Source organism: Eriocheir sinensis, unplaced genomic scaffold (assembly GCF_024679095.1).
Source record: "Eriocheir sinensis breed Jianghai 21 unplaced genomic scaffold, ASM2467909v1 Scaffold1014, whole genome shotgun sequence".
In the NCBI taxonomy this organism is placed as follows: Eukaryota; Metazoa; Arthropoda; class Malacostraca; order Decapoda; family Varunidae; genus Eriocheir; species Eriocheir sinensis.
In genome coordinates this window covers 124163-132665 of record NW_026110313.1, presented here as the reverse complement: position 1 = coordinate 132665, position 8503 = coordinate 124163, and positions in this window count along the sequence as shown.

The window sequence follows — 8503 nt, the reverse complement described above, 5'->3', positions numbered from 1 at the left end:
GTTGGTGTCGGATGTGGACGAGTTCACGGTTGACAGAACGACTGGCATTGTGTACATACTGGGCGGCCTGGACCGTGAGCGGCGGAGTGAGTATGACCTGCGGGTGAGGGCGTGGGACGGCGCGCCCGAACACCCGCAGTCTGCTCTGTCCCGGCTCATGGTGACGGTCCTGGACATCAACGACTGTCCGCCAGACTTCGGTGCCGCCCGCAGCCTCAGGGTTGACATCCCGGAGGACCTGCCGCTGGGCGCGGTGGTGGCGTCCCTGCAGGCCACCGACCCGGACCTAGGCATGGGCGGCCAGCTGACCTACAGCCTCGTCAGCGGCCACGAGTATGTTTTTCGCATCGACGAGAAAACCGGCGTCGTGCGCCTCGCCCAGCCGCTGGACTTTGAGGCGCGGCAGTCCTACAACGTGACGGTCCGGGCCCAGGACGGCGGCAATCCCGCCCTGAGCGCTGACGCCAGCCTCTTCGTCCAAGTCCACGACGTGGATGAAAACTTGGGTCCCCCGATGTTCCCCCAGCGCGTGCTGCGGGCCTGGGTCAAGGAGAACCTGCCCCCCGGCGCTGAGGTCATCACGTTGGAGGCCCGGGACCACGACATTGACCAGCTGCTGTACGCCATCACCGGCGGGGACGGCCAGGGGTACTTCTCCGTCGACACGCAAGGTGAGTACCCATTTCATGACTTGTGGTAGCTGTCAGAAACATTCCAACCTTTGTGGCTCACCGACAAGCCTGTGCTATTTGCAGAGTTGCAATTCATGCGGTGAAAATAACTCCATTATGGGTTTTATATGAATGATGAGTGAATGCTTAGATAAAGATAAGAGTGTATGTAATAAGTGAAAGGGGCACGTTAAGAAGCCTGTAGTCGCGCTGCCGCCTCCCCGGCGTGCCCGCGCGGCCCCATGATGGACCTTTCATGCGGGCCGGGGCCAAATCTTCCAGGCTCCGCGGCCCCTAAGGTTGAAATCCTCGAACTGAACCAAAACTCTTTACATACATCTTGCGTATTTATTTTGCGGAAGTTAATATCTTCCTCGGATAAAATGGAGACGTTTGGCTTCGCTTTGGCTTTGCGTCGCTTTCCCCCAAAAGAATGAAAGAATCGTTCTCGTAAAAGGAAGAAATTCAATTACTAGCCTTAATGGAACGGTGTTTAGAGCCTCAGAGAAACCACGCGACGTACTTGGAGAGACGTAACATGTAAAATCAAGAAAGAGGTAGATAACCCAGATACATACGCATAGATAAATAGATAAGTCGATAGATAGAGAAGGGGGGCAGCCAACAGTGAAGGGGATGGAGCGGCGTCGGGAGGGGAGGGCCGCAGCGAGGGAGGTGCAGCCGCTGTATCTGTCTGGCACGTCTGAAGTTAAGGCGCCGCACCTCACCGTATGCACCGACCTTCATCACGGCCGTGTTTACCCAGCCCCGCCGCGAGTGTTACGGCGGCGGGCGGTACTTTCAGGCGGCCCAGGGAAGAATGAAGAACGGGAAAACAAACAGGACATTGAGGATACCGTCAGTGTATTACGCTAAGGAAGGGAAGACAGGAAGGAAAGGAGAACGGGAAGACAAACAGGAAATTGAGGATACCGTCAGTGTATTACGCCAAGGAAGGGAAGACAGGAGGAAAGGAGAACGGGAAAACAAACAGGACATTGAGGATACCGTCAGTGTATTACGCTAAGGAAGGGAAGACAGGGAGGAAAGGAGAACGGGAAGACAAACACAACAGTAAAGTCCATTCCTTCAGTCTATTGCTTTTGCTCGCCAAGGAAGGGAAGACAGTAAAGAGAATGGAGCGTCAGAGCGCGAAGACAAACAAAGCATTAAAGAAACCGTCGTTGAAATGCCTCCTTCCACGGACACAGAAGAAGCAGTGACACTTAATCGTACAAGCTATACTATTACGAAGAATATGAAAGGAAATATAGCGTTGATTTTCCCGTTATAGATTCACAGCGAGGTTTTGGCAGCATTTATTGTGTGTGATAAAAACTTGTCTACCTAACATTTAGTATTCGAGGACACAGAATATTTTAGTTACAGATAAAATTACGCAATCATATGAGTGTTGCTACTTCAGTTTCGCAGTAACAATCGACAACAATGTGTGTGTGTGTGTGTGTGTGTGTGTGTGTGTGTGTGTGTGTGTGTGTGTGTGTGTGTGTGTGTGTGTGTGTGAGTATGTATCCGTCTGTTTGTTTGTCGATCGGTCGGTCAGTCAGTCATTCAGCCAGTCAGTCACTCACTCACTCAACCAGTCAGTCAGGCAGTTAGTCCGTGTGTGTGTGTGTGTGTGTGTGTGTGTGTGTGTGTGTGTGTGTGTGTGTGTGTGTGTGTATCCGTCTGTTTGTTTGTCGATCGGTCGGTCAGTCAGTCATTCAGCCAGTCAGTCACTCACTCACTCAACCAGTCAGTCAGGCAGTTAGTCCGTGTGTGTGTGTGTGTGTGTGTGTGTGTGTGTGTGTGTGTGTGTGTGTGTGTGTGTGTGTGTGTTCAAGCAAGGGGGAGGCTGTCCGTGTTATTACCGTCGTTCCCTGTCTGGGTTCGTTCCAGTTTGTGACATTTTTCTCGTTCGTTAAGCGCCGCCTCGCCTGCTCCCCGACACACCGGCGTTAAAGTCGGCCTCGCGAGAAGCTGTTCGATGCTGCTGCTTCTGCCCGGCCACACCAACCCACGCCTGCTCTGAGTCTCATGACCTTGTGGACCACATTCCCAAACGTTTAAGAGCATACACTCCCACATTTGATAAGGCTTTCGTAGGGGTTGTGTTAGTGTCTCAATGGGTAGTTTTATTCGACTAGTGATACACAGTAAAAAAGATAGTAAATAATTAGTAAATAAGATAGTAAATAAGTAAAGCCCATAGTCTTAAACCCTCCGGGACTTTTTTTTTTTTTTTTTACGTCGCGGCCTATTGCGCCGGTAGGCTTTTTCCCGGTGGGGCCTGATGGTCGGCCCAGCCCGTTCTGGCGCAGGCGAGTGTTTATAGTTGCGCCATCTTGCATTGGCTGATGCTGCCCTCCCGGAGCTCATTTTTAATCCTAGAATCTAAAGTCCGGTTTGATAGGTGGTCTTCTGGACAGCATGTGGGTAGTTTTTAAGCCACTCGGCGGCGGCTGAAAAATCCCAGCTTGGTGGCACCGGGGGGGGATTGAACTCGCGTCCTCCTGAACGCGGCGCCGTCACTCTGTCGACTCAGCCACGGCTCTCTTGCTCTCTTGGACAGAGTGGAGTCTAAGGCTATTCGTCTCATCAACTCCCCTCCTCTTACGGGCAGTCTTTTGACTCCTAAAATCCGCCGCAATGTTGCATCATCGAGGAAATTAAGAGAAAAGATTACAAAAACAGCTTGGGTGCCGTTGCTTCACTCACGAGGAATTGCTTTGTGGCTAATTCACGCTGAGTTGGTAAAAAGCAAAGGATCTTGACAAGAAAAGTCTTGTCCGCTGTGCGTTTAGTGGTCAGTCAACATGTTCAAAGAAATATGGACTTGTTGGGTCAACCCCCAAAGACATCAGTGTTCCCTCAGACACAGCCTCCTAGTCTCCGGAAACTCTCTTAATGTTCACCTGAAAAGTATTAGAGGTAGATGGAGAGAGATAGAGAGATAGAGAAAAGAAGAACATAAGGAGTCTGCAAGGCCGGTGGGCTTATTCAAGGCAGCTCCTGTAAACTTAACCACACCTAAGCTCACCGTCCATGAACATAAATCTCTCCTTTACTTGGAGTGTGTTGGCCACACCCTTCCCTGTGAGCCTAGGTGCTGGCTTGGTGTTTAGTGTGCCATGTAACTGTTATCCTCACACGCTTTTCTCGCCTCCACCACCTTGTTCCCGACGAGCTGCTAGTGGAACCTTTGTGTGCTGACCACCCCCTGCTGAGGGCCTTGTGTGCTGACCTCCCGCCACTGGGAGCCGGTCTTGAAGTCGAGCGTGTGGCGGGCGTGGTCCAGCACGGCGCCGTACTTGCACAGGAGGGAGACGCCCATGACAAAGTCATGGTCGTTGGAGGCCACCTCCTCCAGCGGCGCGGCGTTCACGCGGCAGCCGTCGCCCAAGTCCAGCACGACGCGCTTGGGCGGCATGCGGCCTTTCCTGCTCGCGAGGAGCAGCTTGCGGCGTCTTTCAGACACGTGGAAGCCTTGGGCGCCGGTGTCCAGCAGCATCGTCATGGGCCTGGCCCACGCCGCGCCGCCCTCCCGCCGCACCCAGAGGACGTCAGGCTCCACGGAGCGCTCTGTTTTCCTCGGCCTCCGCCGCAGCTGCTGCGGACGGCAGACGAAGAGGTCGCTGCCGTCAGGCCGAAACACCTGCACCATGCGGCCGCGCCGCAAATGGTGGGCGTCCAGCACGACCTCGTCTGCGTCGTACATGTCCTCCAGCCACGCCGGGAACACAGTGGCGGGGACGACCATCTCCACGACGCCCCCCAGACTGATGGGGACGGCCTTCAGTTCTATGACGTCCAGCACCCGCGAGCCGATCCAGAGGTCGATATCCTGCTTTTCGGTGGGCTCCGTGCCGGTGATCAGCCCCAGCCTCTTGGCCATGGTGTGGAAGAGGAAGGTGATCTGGGCCCCGGAGTCCAGCTGGACGAGGCACGCGTGGCCGTTCACCGAACCCAGCACACGGTTGAGGTCATCCACGTGAAGACACGGGTGGCTGCCGAGCCGCCTCTTCCTGGCGGGCACCGACGGCGGCTCCAGCACCAGCCGCAGCGTCTCGCCCTTGTCGGGGCTGCGCGGCCGCTTGTTCGAAACACGATGCACTAGCGGGGGAGCCATCAAAGTGTTTGGTGTGTACGGCAAGGAGCCTATATAAAAATATAAAAATATATAGAGTCCTTGTGTACATAGTATGTGCCTCGCTCCAGGAGGTAGGCTGCGAAAAGACACTGGTTTTGGGGAACTTGGAGCTAGGAATGCATGCAGCTGAGTCTAGGTCAGGTGGACGCAGAAACAAGAACACACACACACACACACACACACACACACACACACACACACACACACACACACACACACACACACACACACACACACACACACACACACACACACACACACACACACACACACACACACACACACACACATTTGGTAAGGCTTTCATAGAAGATGTTGTGTTAGTATTTCCATGCGTAATTTTATGAGCCTAGTAATAGTTTGACAAGGCTTCTGCACCGTGAACATTAAAAAGACTCATGAGAACCTGACTAATCTTCTTTGTGACCTTGGGAAATAGTTGTTGGGAGAGCCGAAAGCTTCTTAGAATACGTGGCCATTATGGCTTCAAATTCACGGGTTTATTCAGACTCGCATAGTGGTTATTGAAGTCTAACTGCTGGTAAAATAGTAAATAGAAGAGGTTGTTATTGTTTAAAAGAATGGTACTAGAAAAAGGTAAAATGTAGTAAGGTAAACGTGTATGTTGTTAATAAAACTGTGAAAAGATAACTGAGGTACAAGTAAAAGGTGCAGAAAATCCTAAAGTACATGTCAAAGCTATATATATATATATATATATATATATATATATATATATATATATATATATATATATATATATATATATATATATATATATATATATATATATATATATATATATATATATATCAATAAGTACCCCATATAAAAAAAGACAAAATTCAGAAAAGTACCCTGTAAAAAGACAAAATCATTAAATTACCCACTAAAAGAACTAAAGTACTTTAAAAAAGACAAAAAAATCTATAAAGTACCCCGTGAAAAAACTTAAGTTCCCCGTAAAAAATCCATAAAGTTCCCTGCAGAAAAGACATCAAACTCCATAAAGTACTCCCGTAAAAAGACAGAAAAATCCATAAAGTGCTCCCGTAAAAAGACAGAAAACTCCATAAAGTACTCCCGTAAAAAGACAGAAAAATCCATAAAGTACTCCCGTAAAAAGACAGAAACTCCATAAAGTACTCCCGTAAAAAGACAGAAAACTCCATAAAGTACTCCCGTAAAAAGACAGAAAAATCCATAAAGTACTCCCGTAAAAAGACAGAAAAATCCATAAAGTACTCCCGTAAAAAGAAAGAAAAATCCATAAAGTTCCCCCGTAAAAAGACAGAAAACTCCATAAAGTACTCCCGTAAAAAGACAGAAAAATCCATAAAGTAGTCCCGTAAGAAAGAGTGAAAAAAAGTCGCATCAATAACCTCCAAGAAAATCACTATCAATAAGTATAAGTAAAGAGGTACAGAAAAAAACATCCCCAAAGTCCCCCCTTAAAGACAAAAGAACAGGCGCATCAATAACCTCCAAGAAAATCACTATCAATAAGTATAAGTAAAAAGGTACAGAAAAAAACGTCCTCAAAGTCCCCCCTTAGAGACAAAAGAACAGGCGCATCAATAACTTCCAAGAAAATCACTATCAATAAGTATAAGTAAAAAGGTACAGAAAAACACATCCCCAAAGTCCCCCCTTAGAGACAAAAGAACAGGCGCCTCAGTAGCCTCGAGGGATCGCAGTCACTCAGCGGCGTAAGCTTCTCTCAGCCTCGTCAACCCACCAGACGCTTGCCTTCAGAGGATACACGCTGCTCTGTTTTATGGCCTTTTACTTCTGCTCCAATATGCTGACGACAAGCTTGATTTCTTTACTTCTTTCTTTTAATATTAGTACTCTCTTGAACGGGAAAATCGCACAAGAAAAATTGAGTTATCTTCTCTGTGGCCTTGGGAAATAATTGTAATGGCAGCCCGATACGTTTAAGAATATGAACCTTAAACATTTCGGGGCTCACACACACACACACACACACACACACACACGCACGCACGCACGCACGCACGCACGCACGCACACACACACACACACACACACACACACACACACACACACACACACACACACAGATGACGAGGCTTTCGTAGCTTTTTGGCGCAATAGGCAACAACGTAAAAACACACACACACACACACACACACACACACACACACACACACACACAGAGATGACGAGGCTTTCGTAGAGGCTGTGTTAGTGTTTCGAAGGGTAGTTTCTTGAGCCTAGTGATAGTAAGCAATAGTAACATCGTACCGGCTTAGTAATACCAATGGAAACACTAATACTACCTATATATACACATTGGAGAAACTGCAATAACACAGTGACGCCCCAGCCCCGCACTGTGGACATCGGCGGCGTAGTTGGTGTGCTGCCCGCAGAAGGCTCGGGTTCGATCCCCGGCATTCAGTGGTGTTCATTACGGGATATTTTCACTGTGTTGTTGCAGTTTCTCGTATGTATATATACACCGTGTGTGCCAAAAAGGGTTGATTAAAAGCGTTTCCGACTAATACGACCTTTACGAAAGCAACTCACCAGACACTTTCCTGGACTTTTTACTTGTACTCCAATATGCTGACGGGAAGCTTTATTTCTTTACTTCCTTCCCAGTTGATTTTATGAACTTTTTACTTCTGCTCCAGTATGATTTATTTCCCGGTTGATTTTATGGACCTTTTACTTTTGCTCCAATATGCTGACCACAAGCTTTATTTTTATTTACTTCTCTCTTTGATTTTATAAGTTTTTTACATTTGCTCCAATATGCTGAGAAGCTTTATCTGTCTTTATTTCATTCCCAGTTGATTTTATGTACCATTTGCCATCACTAGGCTCATGAAGCTACCCATGGAACTAAACACAACCGCTGCGAAAGCCTTACCAAATGTGGGTGTGTAAGTAAGTCCCAAAATGTTTGAGAATATGAGTCGTACTTACTATTACTAAGCTACTACTAACTTACTATTGCTAGGCTTACTATCACCAGGCTCAAGAAACTACCCATCGAAATACTAACACAACCACTACGAAAGCCTTACCAAATGTGGATGTGTAAGTAAGTCGCAAAATGTTTGAGAATATGAGTCGTACTTACTATAACTAAGCTACTACTAATTTACTATTGCTAGGCTTAATCTCACCAGGCTCAAGAAACTACCCATCGAAATACTAACACAACATCTACGAAAGCCTTAACAAATGTGGGTGTGTGAGCCCGAAGTGACAAAGGTCCGTATTCTTAAAGGTATCGGGCTCCAGTTACTATTGTTGTCCAAGGCCACAGAGAAGATTAATCAGGTTTGCTTGTGTGATTTTCCCGTTCAAGAAGCAGCAGTCGTGTCGAACCATCCTTAGGGTCACAAAACAGTCCACGAAAATCACATAAACTTATACGAGAGGCTTTTAAAACAGGCGAACGGAGGCGCCGAGACGTTTAAAAATACGGGCTTGAGAATACGGGCTTGATAATACAGGCTTGAGGATACGGGCTTGAGACTATGGGCTTGAGGATACGGGCTTGAGACTACGGGCTTGAGACTACGGGCTCGAGAATACGGCCTTGATAAAATGGGCTTGAGAATACGGACCTAATAATACGGTCCTTTGCATAGTCAAGGGCCGCTCGTGTGCTGCAGATGTCTGTGCACGGCTGCTCACTATCAAT